The sequence below is a fragment of the Crassostrea angulata genome, chromosome 5 (assembly GCF_025612915.1).
Source record: "Crassostrea angulata isolate pt1a10 chromosome 5, ASM2561291v2, whole genome shotgun sequence".
Taxonomy (NCBI): Eukaryota; Metazoa; Mollusca; class Bivalvia; order Ostreida; family Ostreidae; genus Magallana; species Magallana angulata.
Window position 1 is genome coordinate 37,599,920 of NC_069115.1, and position 16,672 is coordinate 37,616,591.

The following is a 16,672-nucleotide window of genomic DNA, read 5'->3' on the forward strand; positions in this document are numbered from 1 at the left end:
CCTTTTGAAGCATAACACATATATTATATGATACTCTATAAAGTAAATGAATACATGCATAACATCATACTTTTGGACATATGTTCTTCCTTATACGTTCACTGCTTTTAGAGAGGATTTTAATAGTTTCTCAAACTGTTTGTAAGTACAGGGGTCAAGAGCTTCATTTCCTTTATTGTGGCAAAAATTTCAATTCCTATATCACCCTGTTTATTGAATAAAATATAAAAAGTATGAACAGTATAAATTCTAAGAGTATTTTTCTCTTTATATTTTAAACTATTTTCAATTATCATTCAACATGATAATTCAGTTCTGTTGATATCCAAAGTTATTTTCTTATGTTTAAAAATGTTATAACTATAACGATTCATACATATTGATATTTATGTTAGTTTATAATGTCTTCTCGAATTACTTGTATCCATTAGTTTTACAAATCGTATATTATATTACTAATTGCTCTATGTTTACTCTCTGTGTCCACTCTAGATTAACTTTGGTTCACTCTGGGTACACGCAAGTATTCTAAAACCAGGAGTATACTCAGAATAAATCCCCAAAGTAAACCCAGAGATTATTTTGGATTTACCTTCTTTAAGGTTGGGTCGGGCCGGTATTGTAAATGTAAACATATTTTCTAAAGGGAGCAGGTTATACTTGCATATTTTGATACTTTTTGTGTAGAGTATTAATAAGTTACATGCATGACTGAAGCATTGTCTTTTTGTGATAAGAAACTTATGGAATTTTACACAAAATACTGTAGAATCATAATTTTTAATCGTGGAGATCAATGTTTGTGGGGACGTAATTTCGTTGGTAGCGAGTTCTTTTTCGTAAATAAATATTGAACATGTGCTTTCATATACGTTCGTTGGGATGATAAATTGGTAACGAGGGTTATCCATGAAAGCCAGGAACATTGATTTATTTAAAAACATCATTCATACATGTACGTTGCTCTTATTAGGTTTTTTTAAAGCTAATTGTAACCTCTAGTTAAACGCCATTGAGTCATTTTTTCCGCGAACTTAAATATCACTTTGTTAAACTTGATCACCCAGCACATTAATTATCAAGTCTTTCCGAGAAAAAAAAATAATAAAAAAACGTTGCTATTATATTTCCTTCCCCTTTTAGTTGCATTTACGACGCAGTAATTGCGATGTATGCATCCATATCAATCCTGAAAGAATGGCCACAGTGTCGTTGTTTTCCTACATTTGAAACCTTTAAAAAACCCAATATCTTCCCTAAGTAATAATTTTATAATTTACAAGCACCTTTTTACAACTTGATCTCTTCCTTATATTAAATAAATTTGGGAAGTATTAATTAGTTTCTTTGTTAAATCTATTATTCCTTAATACTATGGTTATGAATTTTGTAACACTTGCAGGAAGAATATTATATTGTACACATATACATATACCTAAACTTACCTTAGTTGATTTCTTCTTGTTATCGTTACATGTACTAAGTCACTAGAACAAGCGATGAAATTGGGGATGAAAATATTTTTTTTTCTTTTTTGCAAACGGATTGAATTACTGGACATTTTGCAGTAATTAGTGACTTTGTTTTTCTTTATGAAAATACATGTACATTATTTGAACATTTCTTGACCGATGAATTCTAGATTTAAGCTGACACATATCATTTTTTTTATATAGTTTTACATTTAACGCTTATCAGGCACTTTAACTTGTAACATTTTTTTGTATTGCATTGTCAGAAAATAATGTTTATTTATTATGTCTCCTCTTCCAGGAAGGGAGGGCATATTGCTTTGTTGTTGTCTGTCGGTCTGTCGCTAGGTCGGTCCACAAATGGTTTCCGTTCATTTTCGTCGCAGAGGTTCTACATGAAATGAAATTTAGCATACAGAATTATTATTAGAATATCTTAGTCAAGTTCGATTTTGGGTTCTTTAAATTAAAGTTCTTTATTGACCAAAGGAGCCATGTGGCTCATAGGCATATAATACATACAATTAACAGGGGAATGGCGGGGGATGCTAATTGGTATATATCTCAAATGGTGTACAATATTATTAATATATAATAGATATGTAAATATACGTAAGACAGATAATATCATAAGGAATTAACATATTAATTTTTCTCTCAGCTTCGAAGCTTTCAATAAATATTGGCAAAGTTTCTGAACAGATTTGAAGTTATCATAACTAAACAACTGTATAAATTTGAAAAAGGAAGGTTTCTTATAGTAGTAAGGTTTTATATATTTTTCTCGAATATTCAAAAGAGCAGGACAGATCAGAACAAAATGAAATTCGTCCTCTATCTCTTGAGAATTACACAAAGTACATTTACGGTCTTTTCTAGGTATGTTTTTATACCTTCCGTTTTCAACGTTTAAGGAATGCGCTGATATTCTATATTTCCATAACAGAGACTTTTCTTTATGTGACAACCGTTTCAAAAGATATTTCTGTAAACAAAAATGTGAAGCTATTTCCTTGTACACTATACATTTTGAAGAATTTTCAAAAACACTACAACAATTCTGTATGAACGAGTCCGTAAGGCGCTGTTCAACTTGTAAAACAAATTGTTTAACATTAGTAACTTCTTGTTGTTCCCAAAATATTTCAAGTCCCAGACAATAAAGTTCATTTCTAACTAGACTTACCCAGTTTTTACTGAACTTGGCCACAATTTTCCTATTTTTTTCCTGTCAATAGGTCCAGCCCTGTGAACCCTCTCAAAACTGATATTTTTGGCTAAACTACGATCGAACGATTTCAGACAGATTCATGCCCTTTAATTTGAACTTAAAAAATTTCCAAATATTTGCAGTTTCCGTTCATTTTTTCGCAGAGGTTGCAAATACTGAAAAGAAATTTAGTATACAAATTTATTACAAAAATATCTAGATCCAGTGTAATTTGGGTTACGGTTGAACAAATTTTGGCAGATTTATACCTTTTGGACTTGAAAAAATTGAATTTTCGCAGTTTCCATTTATGTTTTTCACATACATTTTAGGTCTAAGGGATGGAGATAAGTGTTTTACAAACATCTCTTGTTTATTATTTTTTTGGGGAGGGGGGATCAAGTATATAAGTTTCAAATTTCCATTTTTGAAACAAGGGAGACACGTCTGCCTATGATTTACTAAAAGACATTTATTTTAATATTAACTTTTGATTCCACCTCAAATTATAGACAACACTTCTATTTAAGGAGGCCGACTTTAGTTTTTTTCGATATCATTTATAAAATTGAACACAATAAACAAAATACAGATAAAATATTTAGATTGTTAAAGGAAATTTTTATTTGTAACACGATTTTTACGTTGTGCGGTAGGGGAGCATTGTCATTGCGCTTTTATGACGTTATGATAAAATGAAGCTTTGTAGGAGTACGTTATAAGAAATGAAATAAAAGAAAAAGTAAAAATTGTACGCTGTTGAAATTTCATATCTAGAATGATGCTATCCTCGAGGACATTTTCCTTATTTTTTTAATTAATCCATTATATCAATCATCATTCGTGATGATCGAATATATAGCAAAATTTGGTGCATTTTAATATTTTGAGATGGTCCCCACTAAAAACCAGACGGTAGAATTTTGTGTTTTTTACATATAAGGTAGGAAAAGCTATTACTAATCATATATAACAATTTGAGAAAAAAAGCTATTGAAGTATTTGTAGTTTTTTTAAAATCTGCTTTGATGTGTGGAAAGTGCAGTTTCCTTTGTATTCCTATAGTAAATGTACCTCTATTTTGAGATGGTCCCTAAAAAGAACCAGACTGTCGACTTTCATGAACCTTCGCAAATAAACTAGAGTTGGTTTAAATTACATATGGTTAAAAAATAAAGAGTTATGCTATTGTAGTTTTTCCGCAAAAAAACCCAAATCGGCCTCCTTAAACGATATTTTTTAAATCAAAAGGAACCAACGATCGGATTGAGTGCTTGCAAATCATATTAAGTTCTTTTGTTATGAAGTGCATTTCTTCCTTATAAAGTCCATTTGTTCAAGTTCCCTGGGGTTAATACATTCCAGGGGAGTTAGAAAACTAATCCAAAGCTGTGACAATATACAGGTTTGTTAAACCCCTGTCACACCGGAGCTGCGTCCTCACTGCGATCCCGCTGCGTCCTTAAATAATGTAAAACGCCAAAGTAAACGCAGTAGGGTCTCCTACAGCACCGTAATAACGCAACGGCATCTCCGTCCGTCGCGGTGGGATCGCCTTGAAGATTTGAAAACGCCATGCGACGGCGCGCACTTTGAACATGCACAAAGTACGCGCCGTGGCTCTGCGTTCTGATAAATACGCCGTAGAAGCGTAGTGAGGTCGTCGTGACAGCGCCGTAAGATCACCAACAAAGCCACGAGAGCTCCGTCGGCGCGCTCAAGGAACGCAGCTAATCGCAGTGTAGACGCAGTGATAAGTCAATTGCGCTTGCACTGAGACCTCACGGAGTCCTTTGGGATCTTACTGCGTCTCTATCGCGCTTTCACTGCGTTCTCACAGCGCATCCACAACGTTTGAACGAGTTGTTTTTCATTTGGCTGCGTTCACACAGCGACCCCAAAGAGCTGTTGCTGCGTTCTTCGCGCTCTCGTGACGTTTCTTCTGCGTTTATACCGCGCTCCCACGGCGTTTCAAGTGCGTTGTTATCAAGACCACAAAAGCTCTAACAATGGCTGTTGTACAATAACAAACGATTATTAATTATTAAACTAGATGTAGATTACTATGTAAAAAGTAGCATTTGCTAATATCCCAAGACCTATCAATGGACGTAGATGGAATTCATGCCATTTGGTTCTGATTTTTTCACATCTTTTCTATGTTATTAACAACTAATATTAACGGGTCTTTTTGGTAGACCTAACTACTTTGTCTTAGTACTTCACAAATTGTTCAGAAGTAGTTATGTTTCAATTACAATGTACCTTTCCATAAAATCAAAACAATTTTCAATCATTTATTTACTAGTTGTAAGTTCTTGTTTGTTTCTCACACAATTGTACAAATTAAATCAAATATTAACCTACCAAGAAGTCAAGAACGTCTTGTGAGCGCAGTCAGCGCGCAGAGCACGCCGTGGACGCGCGGTAAAAACTCCTAGCACGCTATGAGCGCTTTGCGGAGACTCAGCGAGAGTGCACTTAATCACCAAGTAGAACTCCGTGGAAACGCAGTTACACGCCGTGGGAGCTCAGTAAGAACGCCTCGGTCGCCGTCAGGACGCCGTGACATCTCCTCTTGTAAAACTTTCAAATAAAACTATGCATTTTTTTCTGAATTTTCCTTGCGATCCTACGGCGATTCCATGAATTCTACAACGCCGTGAACACGCCGTGGGGACGCAGCTTGGTGTGACAGGGCCTTTAAAAACAATAAAACATAACAAAAATGTAGCGTAATTTTAACAAATACCTTTAAAAAAATGTTTAAAGCTTTCAATGAATGTTTTATTTAAATTGAAATTTTTTTCTGTTATTTTCGCGCGAGTTATCTTTCGTGCGGTATTGTTTAAGTTAAATAGCATCTTCAAATATGGATACAAAATCAATGTCGCAGGATGTAACGAATTAGTTTGTTTAAAAAAGTAAAATTGTGGGAGCGTCATTTTAATAGCATGGGTTCTCACTTCTTTAAGGACGCCATGAGCTTAGCATTGCAAATTTCTAAAGCAAATTTTAAAGCGGTAAGGTATATATCTTTGTTTTCTTTAACTTACATCAGATGACAGCATTCTTGATATTGTCAAACGTTGTCATGTCATTTAAAAATATGACAATGACTGTATGCCATCTCAATTATTTCTAAATTAATTAAGTTTATTAATCAAGAAAGCTTATAAGGAAGTTATTAAAAAAATTAATTTGAAAAATTATAAATTTGTTTCAACTGTACTTCCAGAATCAAATCGTAATTGGAAATGAAGAATGATTTTGAGTTTAAAGGGCTAAAGCAGTTAAAAAATACTGTCATTTTAAAATGGACATATTCAAAAGTTTGCTGAAAGGTATAACCACTAATCGTTTTATGTCACCTGTGGATCTTAAGAGGGGAATGGTCACGATTTTGGTCAAATTTTATTTTCCTGTTTTTATTATTTACAATGCTTTTTGAATGCATTTCTATTGATCAAGTGAAATTTGGGTGGCCGTCGATGAGTTTTAAGCGAGATACAGGGCTCACAATTCTTCGTCATGCAAACAAGGCTCGTGCCCTGTTTTTGTTTACATAGGTTCAATATACCAATAAAAAATCTTTTTCAAGATGATTTGTCAAAATTCTTATTCATTTTAAACATAAATAAACAGTTCTTAACCATTTATAATACATTCATTTTACGTCTAAAACTGGAACTTTCACTTCAACATTCAAAATGTAAACAAAAGCTTTGTTTAAATAGCGAGGAATTGTAAACTCTGTAACTTGCTCATAACTCAACAAATGTCACTCAAATTTGGGTTGCCTATTAAAAATGCCTTACTGAAGCATTTTAAAATCGAAAAAAATAATTTTTGACAAAAATCGTGACCATGTCGTGACTTTTCCTGGCAATATTATTAACTCTGTTCAAATAAATATTACTTTTACGGATGAGAAAAAAGAAAATATATTTTGTGAATGCAAGAAATTGCACTATAATTCTTAAGCCTCGATCAGAAATGTAGCTATAGTTATTGGTTTCATTGTGTTCAGTTTCCCAGCCATTGAACTTGGATTTTATATTATAGATCCCTATAAAAAAAAATGAAACTCATATTTTAAGGGTAATTTTGGTTCTATATTGTGTATAAGTGAAGAAATGAAGGATAAATAATTAAAGTTGATGAACAATGTACATCTACATGCTGTATGTAGACAAATATGTCATGGCCTAATCGGTCCAGTTTACAGTTTATTCTGTCACTTCATTGATAAGATTGTGTGCAACCTTCAGTAATCAAGAAATTAGTGGTCGTTGTTCAGACATAGAAAAATCTTATCACAATAATGCCTTCGATCTGGTCGCATGTTTATATGCATCATAATCCTTTTCAAAGACCAGTATGATATATTAATTAAAGTTATTACTAATAATGTTACTGTTGTTAAATATACAATAAAAATGAGTGGTAATCACTCTCAATTATGCAATAACATAGCAAGTCAGATGATAGCCTTGTCTATTGATACAACATGCACATGTTCGAACATTTGCCTAATGGCTGCTCTCATACTTAAAGTAGATAATGTGGTTGCAGATAGAAAATCTAAAATAGTTGATGATCAAACGGAATTGAGATTTAATAGTAATGTTTTGTAACAAGTTTATTTGAAAAGCTAGATATTGATTTGTTTGCGAATAGTCTTAAGGTCAAGATCTAGTAAATGAAAGGTGGTCTACAGGTTTTTAAAATTTAAGATATGAATTCTTCATAACAATAGCTTTAAGTTGTTTGATAGGGTGTACCGGGGCTAAAATGTTTGGTAAACACATGGAAAGATCATGTTTTAAACTGTCATTTTCAATAAAATATGAAGAAGACACAAATTTCGAACTTTTTTTTTCCAATTTTTGACATTTATTGTTTATGGAAATCTGACCCCAATGCGAGTTTGGTTTATATATTTACAGTTGAACAGAGCAAATATTTCAGTAACATATTCCCTCCTTTCATTTTTATTAGAAAAGTTTTGCAGAAGATCATGGAGAATAAAACAAGGTGCATTATGGTGTTGCCAGTTTGGACGACTCGAGTGTGATAAAACATATTTTTGTAACTCTCTATCGTTACACACGCAAATCTTGCTTCGACTGGAGGATCTTCTATTGTTCATTCTAATGAACCTCATCCATTGATGATCTCCATTGTGATATTGTCATGTCGATCGTCGGGAAACACTTCAAAAACCCGGCTCTTCATCGAACGCTACCAGTATATTCTTAGCATCTTGGAAAGACAGTACAAAGAAACAGTCCATATACATGGCTTTTTTCAGTTTTAAAAGGCACCTTTATCAATGTCAGACTTCTGTGAACAGTGTTATTAAATTCATGATTAAGTTCAACTTGTATCAAAATAATTATCGTTATAGAGCTCTGAATGAAGCTAGAACATTATTGCCTGGGTCCATTTCTAATGTCGCCTGTATAAATCGTTTAAAACTCACTTATTTTCTTCCATAATTAAGTAGACTATCATAACCAAACATATAGTGGATAAATAAGTGTGACATTTTTGGTCAGGTCAATGCATATATCATGTAATTCGTGAAAAAAGTAAGCTCAAACTGTTAAGTTGTATGATGACACAAAGACATCTAGCACAAAATACGTGCCAAGGAATAACAGCGTAGGTATGTGCCTGCCATAACAATGTTAATCTATTTAACCAAATATTATGTATTTTGGGGGAAATTCATGGCAAATTAAGCATATCATGCAGATCTGGGTCATTCATTTGGAATTGTAACCATGCATTTAATTACAATTACATTTAAATTCTTTCTATTACATGTATCAATACAATTACTTTCATTTCCAAAACAATGACAATGATTCTCAATAAACTGTGTTTACAGTGTAGAGAAAATATATACAATTTACATTGTGAAGAAGGATTAGTACATTAACCAAGAGAGCTTACTCTCTCAAAAATTGTATAAATAAATTTACAAATCTTGATAAGTTGTGTTTTCTTTGATACATTAAACAATGCTTCAATGTTCAAATGTTTGATATATAATATTTCGGTAAATACATGTTTCTAGCATAAGTTTATTGAACCATCGTCCTGTCTCAATAGGTAATTAGCATTACTAGTTCTAAAAACGCAATATTTCTTCAAAAGTTTTGTTGGCAAAAATATTCCTCAAAAGCCAATGATTTTATAAAAAGTCTGTAATTTATACTTTTTGGTGAATTTTGAACATCTCTATACAATGTTTGTTTGAACTGATCTAATAATATGCTGCGAACTTTCATTTTTAACCAAGGAATATTTATAGAATTTTCTTGCTATAAAAAGGACAATCCCCAATCATCTACAATGTCCTTAACAGATTCACACCATGGGTTCTTTTAGTTTTTGAGTAAATGAAAACGTTTTGAAGATATTTTAGAATTCTGGAAATTAATTATTTTACCTCAAAATGAAATCAGTCTAACTTTATTATTAATAATAAGCGGATACCTTCCAAGTTCACTGTACACAATATTGTTTTGTGTTCAGTACTCAAACTTAATATACGTTTACAGAACTTAAGATGAAGGTTCTCAATTAGCTTTGTTCTTTGGAAACCCCATACTTCACAGCCGTATAAAAATTTTGGCTGGAAAATTTTGTCGAACATGTCTTATAACATTGTCTAACTACAGTTAACTGCTAAATAATACTTTTTACATTTTCCAATACAACTATACATTGCTTGAATAGCTTTTTCATATACATCATTCAAATTTAAATTAAATGAATTGTTTTTCAAAATGTTACACCTAAATACTTAAAATTGATAACTATTTCCAAATGAGAGCCTCCAAAATTAAATTTGTTACTGCTTTTACTTCTATCGAACATGACAACTTTGTCTTTTTTACTATTGACCTTAAGATGCCAGTTTTACAGTATCCAGAAAAAGAATTAAATCCACTGTGTAGGTATCACGCCAAAATCAAATATTATGTTAAATAATACAGCATATAATTTCAACATTCAGTCATGTGTACTTTTAATATATTTATTATATATTGTATCATCTCCACATGCCTTGTTATTCTTCAGCATGTTAATACTTTTCAAAATTTCATCACTTGTTATAGGTAGGTTAATTTCAATATTAAGATCCATATTGGCTAACATATCAAGCTCTTCCAGGGAAAAGACACTGTTCTTAGATTCCTCTTGATAAAAATAGCTTCTGTTACAGTTACACCATTCTTTCAAAATGTAAAAAGACCATGCAAATCCGCATTACACCTTTGTTTGTCAACATTAAAGTTCAAAAGTTTCCAATACTCTTTAGGATTTTTTGTTTTTAAGTTATACAGTTGTTTTTTTCATTTCAACTCTGTGCCTAAAATTTGCACTGTTTTGTTTTTTGCTTATATAACCTTTCTTTTTTATACAAATCTTCTTTAAAAATATCGCCTCCAAATTTCGTTTTATAAAACCTTTTTGTTCTTCTAAAGTTACGTCGAGCAATTTTACATTCGTATGTAAACCATGGTTTCTTAAAAGTATTTTCTCCATTATTATTATCATTGGTATAGATTGGTTTCTCACCAAAAACATCTAAAGCACTTCCGATTTAAATATCACAGATCTTTTCAACATTATTACCTTTATTGATATATTTCATTTGATAGTTCATTTGTTAACCTCGAAATATTTTCTTGATTTATCTTCTTCATAGTTATGATATGTATCTTTCATTACAGGATTCCATGTTTTTGCTAATTCTTTTGTTTGTGTCTGTTAATATAATTATTAAATCAATGTTATCTTGGTTTCCAAGTGCTAAAAGTATCTCAATAGGATTATGTTCATGCGATAGAACTGGAGAAAATGGTAGGATTCTTAAATCTTGAACATGTTTTAAAAATTAAGCATTAGAAATACAGCAAACAACAACACTTGTTTTCTTGCATGTAAACTCACCCTCTTAATCACTACTATATCCACTATTAAGAATAATCATATTACAGTGTTTACAAACTTCAACAAACTTTTTCCCATAAGAATTAACAATATTATCATTAGATTTTCTTTCAATAGAAAACCCATATTTTTCTAAAGAAGGTACATCTAGTTCATCAGAGACCCAGTTAAAGTAGTCCGAGTATTGCACTACGTCATAATACGGATTTTACAACATTGGTTCGACTTTTACAAAGCGTTTTAGATACCCGGTATTGACTTTGCTCTTCATCGCTGTTGTAAAGAATGGCAATAATAACCAATTAGAACGGTAATATATGTATTCTATGAGAGATAGGAATGATTAATGTTGAAAAACTCGATTCTGTTAAAGTAAAAGGGAAAACGAAGTTTTTGATTAACCAGGATCTCAGGTATGCTTATATCTTCTTTGTTTTGATGCCCCCCCCCCCCCCCCCCCACGATCGTCAATTAATTAATGTTTAAATGATATCTAACATTGTTGACAGATCTAGGCAGAAAACTGTAGCAAAATGTGATTTTTACGGATTTTTTCGTCAGGGTCTACTTGGTTTAGAGCTTATAGCATGAAAAGTAACCCGTCAACATATAATTTATTTTACCAAATCTTTTTTTTAAGATGTCAATCTACAGAATAAACACCATGAATTTAATTTAGAGTCCATAAAATAGTAAAAATAAATTTACCAAATGCGATACTAGCATTGCATTTTTTGTATTCTATTTTGATACATCAGGTCCACAAAGCGTACTTACTTACAATTTGCGCAAAATTATTGATGAGATATGGCTTAAATAAATATTTATACTCTATTTTGTATGTTCAGTTCTAATTTTCCCAAAATTGGTAATTATTTTTAGGAAAAACGGACGTCTGAAAAATTTCATAATTGTCAATAATTTTCGCAAGGGGGTACATCCGTCTGAGAGGTGATAACAAACAAACTAGCATGTAAACACGCATATTTTCTTTTGTATATGTATTGCTAGAATGTATATTTATCGTTTAAAGCTAAGATTTTAATGATTGAGCCCATTTAGTGCCGCGTATAGGACTACCCTAAAATTAATGACACTCTTTGTGTTATTAAATATTTGTGTTGTTTTATCATATTAGTTATAGTCTTTCAATGTTGACGCTTTACTGTTTAAGTCACCTATAAGGCAAACAAACTCATTTTCTTTGGATAAAAGTAAAAAAAAAATATTCTCTATATCATTAAAAATCTCAGCCGATAAAAACCTAGAACTCATAGGAGGTACATATAAACGGTTCCTAGCAAAATATGTTTATTGATACGCTTTACCTTTTAATCTGATCCATAGTACATGATCAAACTCATTTTTAACCATGATACAAAACCAAGAAAAAGATTTCCTAATACATACAAAAATACCACCGGGTTTTCGATATGATAAATTAGACCTATGTTTACAAAAGACATCAAAATTTGGAATTTCTATTATATCACATTTGTCGGTTTTCGTTTCTGTTAGACAAACTATGTCGTATTTATTAATAAAGTCAAAAATGTCAGAAGATTGTAGCTTTGTAGTCAGACCACACACATTGATACAAACCAGTTTTACACTGGTTTGGTCGGAAGATGTGAGAGAGTTACTATAGTCACTCGCATTGTTTACATTGTTCGATCGCTCCCTTTGGTTGTCCTACATATAGCGTTGCTTTGTCGCAAAACGGGGTTCAGAGTGTGCGGCGTTGTGCCATGCGGGTTGTTGTTCGCGTTCTAAGCCAGGTTGGTGCGGGATCTGGGTTTGGTGGGCGAAAACTTGCATACCGTTTACGTAAAGTTTGTAAGCTACCATTACAGCTTTTTTACCCTGTCGTTTGGTTTGTTTGTGTTGGGGATATAGTAGTTTCCTTCTATCATTTATTTTCTTTGGGAATTGTTCGTTTATCCCAAACGGTTGTCCTCTGAGTGTGGTAGATGCCGCCTTTCTGACCTTTTCTCTTTCTGTATACAGTACAAACTTTGCTGCAATTGGTCGGGGACGGCCCTGGGTTTTCCTTCTCATTCTGTGAACTCTATGGAACTGAGGTTCGTCGGTTATAATTATCTCTGACTTGAGGGACTCCTTCAGGATTTTTGATGCATTTTCTTCCTAGGTTTCCAGGATCCATTCAAGTATCAGGTTGTCCCTCATCGATCGCATCTGGGGGTCAAGGTGGCGTTCATTTAAGTTCTCAAAATCTGATCTCATAGAATTCAGTTCCTTCATCATGGTATTGTTAGCATTCGTAATTTCTGAGACATATTTTGTAATATCCGAAATTTCTTTCCTTTGGTCCCCATACTTATTATTGATAAATGACATATTGCTCTCAATTCCATCGACCTTCACCTTCATTTCTTTTAGTTCTGTGTTTACACTTGTGGAATTCCATTCCAGATCAGTGAGTCTTTTTTTCAATGGTATCGAGTTTGTTTAGTTTAGCAGACATTTGATCAATATTTCTTGACAAGGACCTAAAGGATATCTGTTGCTGTTGTTGTTGGCCATGTATTGGAGATATAACTCCAGCAAACTGACTTTGGAGACCTTGGGACCCATAAGGGGCGAAAGAGGTACACATAACATCACTGTTTTGCTGCATCATTACTGTATTAGGCGTAGAATGCTGTGTTTGTTGTGCAATAGAACTGTTATTAATACTGTTGTTTATCAGAGATTCTATACCATGGATACTTGGGACTACAGATGTTTGAGGATTACTCACGTGAAGTTTTCGTTTATTCGAGTGTGTCATTTGACTGGCACAAGCTGTTTCATAAATATGTTGATAGTTTCGAACACAGTCTAGTATATATTTTACAAGGTAATAGAAAAATCACTCGCTGTAGATTGTATCTGCCGCCCTTCTCTACGCATGCGCAACTTATGCACAGCTGTTCCATTCAATCAGATTTTAGTAACCTTTCAGTCACTGTCAGTTGACTGAATAGCACTGCTTCATCTTGTGTATGACCTTGTGCAATACAATTAAGTACGTCATTTCGAAGATAATTTTGTTTTAATGCACAGTTTCACTGAAATAAACCTTGAAATGATTTTTACGGCTCTAATTTTGTTATAGAGCTTAATCACTTAATTAAATGGAAATGCTGATCAGAAGACTTGAATAATCAAGTTGTTGACATACACAAAGTTGCGAACGCTCGTTACTTTGAATTGACTCAAACAAGGGACACTTATTGATGATTTATAAAACAAACACTAGCCTGATGATTCGAAGTTGAAAACCTTGAATAGGATTCTTACTGTTGGTGGAATAAAAGTCTGAAGATTCATTATTTCGGTACGTTCTTTTAAATTAACAAAAGCAAAGCGTGTTGTTCTCATCGCGTCATCAGGATGAACTCAATGATAGCTAATGTAATTTGCAGTTTCATAAACTACACAGCTATGTGTTTTCCTTCATATTTGTAATTTAAAGTTTTGACAAAATCCAATTATATCAATTTTTGGTAAACTAGATAAACATGTAGTAACATGTATGTTGAGATAGAGTACTATCAAATCTTCGAAAATATGTCATTGAAGCGTATAAGCGATGGGCAAAAATAGTTTGGACCGGAAGTATTTGATAAAGCATCACCCGTTTGATTAAGCAAAGGTTTATCACACAGGTAGTATATATAATATCACAGACAGACAGATGAATAAACTGACAAAAAGGTATAAGTGATAAGTCGATATACATGGATATATTGACTTAGAAGACAAGTGAGGACCCTATGTAACTTGTAATGATATTACCAAAAGATCGAAAATATTTATATTTAAAATAAGACTTTTAAGGTGTTTTATACAGATGTACATGTACTGTTTATGTAATTGTCAATGTTTTCTACTGCTTTGTTTCTAGTACAGATCCTACATTAATGTTATATACTCAACACACAAGAATTGTATTTTGTTTATCAATAAAGAATCCCTTTTTAATTTTTTTTCTAAAAAAGAAAAAAGAGATCGATACGGCTTTTTATTATTCTATATGAATATATGTTGTATTTTTTTTTTCATAAAAATGGGGAAATTCGCTGCGACTGCAAATAGGGTATTTTAAATCTTAAAAAATGATTTCTTGGTTTAACAAAATGTTAATTGAAATATCATGTTCGCGGCCCAAACCATATTTTTAGTTTCTAAAAAAGGATACCCCCAAAAATACTTTAAAATAACCAACAGCCGATATTGGTCTAATAATTTTTTTATTAAAATTATATTTAAAAAATAAATCTAAATCGATCCATCAATTTGAAATAATGCACATGTGTGTCGTGCCACCTAAAGGCTTAAACACCATTATGCCAAAAAGCAACTGAATTTTGATCAATGTGGATAAATGTTAACAGTTCCATTTGGCAATATGGTCGTACATTTATAATCCTAGCATTTGTATAATGTGCTTATATCTTTGCAGAAAATATTTCTAGATAAAACAAAAGTTCTCTCAATCGTTTAATTATCTTCGTATCTTTCAACCGGTTGTCGTCGTCAAGCAGAGGTTTACTGAGACAGCCGAGCGTCGGTTTGAAGGAGTAACGTTATTTTTTTCGAGGAACGCTAATATATTTATAGATATAGCATTTCTCCGGTTGACATTCTACAAAAACACATTTTAATTGTTAAAGTTTGTTAGGTCAAGTGTGTTCACTTTCCGACGTTCAGTTATTTTAACCATGAAATCCTGACCAATTGACAATTCGTACAAAATTATACATTCTCAGTTTCCATACACTTAACTTTGAAAATGTCATAAAATAGCTGATTTCAATAAGCTCTGCCTCTAATGTAAATAAAACAATAAATGTTTGGCATCTAATTAAATTAGGTTTACTAAATATATGTACAAGTACCCATTTTTGATACATGTATTTTAGCGTTATTTGCAATAACAATTATGTACGTTTTATTAAATTAAAATAGCAGAACAGAAATCGGTTTATTTTCGGAATAGGGGTTTCGTTAATATGTTTTGAACATAAACTTAACTTGTTTCAAACAAAAATACTAAGCCAGTTATTTGAGATAAATTCTTTTTTTTTTAGAATTACTGAGAGACCTTAAAACAACACCCCCGCCACCCGATGTATTTGAGATGAAAACATATATTTTCGATTATATATTAGGTAAAATAAAAAGAATCCCAAACATATAATCAGACCAAGACATCTGTTTCAACAATAGGCAAAAATAGTATGTCTGATTAAATAATAATCATGAGTGTTTTTGGTTAAATTTAACCAAATATTAGAAGTTATCGGTCTATTTCATAACAATAAACGTACAAAGACATAAAAAAAAATTCTTAAGCAATTTTAGGTCCATCCTAGTCTCTTTACCCAACATTTTACAAAACAAGCTTGAAATGACTGTTCACATAAACTATTTATTATTAGTTATACAAAAATCTTAGACATTGCTACATATACCACTTTTTAATTTTTTTTCGCTAAAATAAGTTATTTTTATCGATAATTAGGGTTCTCGTTTTTATTGCATTTCACACTTTCTAAAGCACATTGACTTATAAAACCAAAATCCGTTAATGAATTAAAAAAAAAGTAATAGTTCTTTTCTCAATATGCCATTTCTATTACGTTGTATCACAACAATTGCATGAGATGGGAGATGAAAGACACAGAAAAACAAACCTTAAAAATCTGCTTTAAATGTGAATCATCTATGCACACATGAGCTACACTGATCAATTTAAATAAACGTTGAATATAATTATACATTAACAACAACAACAAAACCCCGGCCCTTTTACACGCGTATCCCCGTACAAATTGCAAACACATAAAAATACACAACTACAACACACGTTGTTGGAAAAAACGAGAATACTGCTATTAATACTTTATTTCCAGTTTGTTATCGTCAATTTGGTGTGTATACAAGCATTTTCCTTTAACGAGTTTTACTCGTTATTCCGGTCACGTGTTCAAATTTCCGGCTATCAGAATTT